At 36.4% G+C, this 2,133-nt stretch overlaps 1 pseudogene; it reads right to left on the reverse strand.

Annotated features, from left to right (window-relative positions):
• Positions 1-240: 240 nt before the first annotated feature.
• LOC145822020 (secreted RxLR effector protein 161 pseudogene) lies at positions 241-699 on the reverse strand (annotated as a pseudogene).
• Positions 700-2,133: the final 1,434 nt, after the last annotated feature.

The following is a 2,133-nucleotide window of genomic DNA, read 5'->3' on the forward strand; positions in this document are numbered from 1 at the left end:
TATCCATGTACATCATGGGTTTCTTAAAAGACCCATCCTGATAACATGCTCTTTGTATGTCTTTTGTGGCAATCCTTTTGTAAATGGATCAACAATCATAACAGAGGTGCTTAAGTTTTTAATTAACACTTGTTGTTTTTGGACTCTTTCTCTAACAACTAAGTACTTTACTTCCATGTGTTTGGAACCACTAGAATATTTTCCATTCTTAGAGAAGAAAACTGTTGCGGTATTGTCACACTATATCTCCAGCGGCCTGGCAATTTTGTCAACAACACCAAGTCCTGAGATGAAGTTTCGCAACCATAAAACATGATTTGTATCCTTAAAGCATGCCACAAATTCAGCCTCCATAGTAGATGAAACAATAGTGGACTGCTTCACACTCTTCCATGAAATCGCTCCACTAGCTAGTAGAAAAACAAAACCTGATGTAGATTTTCTACTATCAAGGCAACCAGCAAAATCTGAGTCTGAATATTCGGTTACTTCCAACTGTTCTGATCTCCTATAGGTGAGCATATAGTCCTTTGTTCCCTGAAGATATCTCATAACCTTCTTTACTGCTTTCCAATGTTCCATTCCAGGATTACTTTGGAATCTTCCCAACATTCCAACCGCAAAACTAATATCTGGTCTGGTACATGTATGTGCATACATCAAACTCCCTACTGTTGATGCATATAGAATGTCCTTCATTTGTTTCCTTTCCAAGTTATTCCTTGGACATTGTTTTTCACTTAATTTATCACCCTTTATGATGGGTGCATCACTGGCTGAACAAAACTACATATTGAATCTCTCCAAAACACGATCAATATATCCTTTCTGAGATAGTCCTAGCAATTCTCGAGATCGATTCCTAAAGATCTCCATCCAATAACATAGTTTGCCTCACCCATATCTACCATTTTAAAGTTCATGGAGAGATATTCCTTGGTTTCATGCAATAAGCCAAGGTTATTACTAGCTAACAAAATGTCATCCACATATAGCACCAAAATAATGAACTTACTCCCACCAACCTTCAGATATATGCACTGATCGACTGCATTTTCCTTAAATTCGAAGGAGGTAATGGTATTAGTAAACCTTAAATTCCATTGCCTGGAAGCTTATTTAAGGCCATATATGGATTTCTTTAATTTGCAAGCTAAATGTTCTTTATCTTTCATTGAAAATCCTTCTGGCTGCTCCATATAAATTTCTTCATCCAAATTCCCATTTAGAAAAGCAGTTTTCACATCCATTTGATGCAACTCTAAGTCATAATGAGCTACCAATGCTAAGATGATTCTAAGTGAGTCCTTCTTTGATAACAGAGAGAAGGTCTCATTATAGTCTATGCTTTCTTTTTGAGTAAAACCCTTGGCAACAAGTCTGACTTTAAATTGTTCGATATTTCCTTTTGCGTCGCGTTTGGTCTTGAAGACCCATTTACACATGATCTTTGTACAATTATTAGGCAATTCGACGAGATCCCAAACACCATTCTGTTCTATGGATTTTAACTCTTCATTTATAGCATTGACCTATTTAGTAGAATCATCACTATTCATGGCTTGTGAAAATGAGACTGGATCTTTGTTAATCCCAATATCAAAATCAGATTCCTGTAAATACACCATGTAATCATCTAGAATGGCAGACTTTTTTTTTCCTTCTGAGATCTTCTCAGAACTGTCGGTTGTGGTGGTTCTACAATATTTTCAATGGTGGTATCTTCATGAAGTGGTGAAACATGAGGTGATGAAGGATTTTCATTATGTTGTTCGTTTTTCTCAACCTATGGAATAGTCTGAGGAACAACAATTTTTTGATAAGGGTCAAACGTTGGCATATCCACCCTAATTTCCTTAAAATTCACTACTCGTGTTTTCTCACTCCCACTAATTTTACCATTCTCTAGGAATCTAGCATTACCAGTCTCCACTATCCTCGTACTATGATTAGGACAATAAAATTTGTACCCTTTAGACTTGTCTGGATAACCAATGAAATATCTAGATATTGTTATTGAGTCCAACTTTTTCTCTTGTGGGTTGAAGATTATTGCCTCTATTGACAACCCCAAATATGTAAGTGTCTCAAACTAGGTTTCCTACCAGTCCACAACTCAAAAGGAGTTGTTGG

The sequence above is a fragment of the Camellia sinensis genome, chromosome 3 (genome assembly GCF_055761805.1).
Source record: "Camellia sinensis isolate YWXY chromosome 3, ASM5576180v1, whole genome shotgun sequence".
NCBI lineage: Eukaryota > Viridiplantae > Streptophyta > Magnoliopsida > Ericales > Theaceae > Camellia > Camellia sinensis.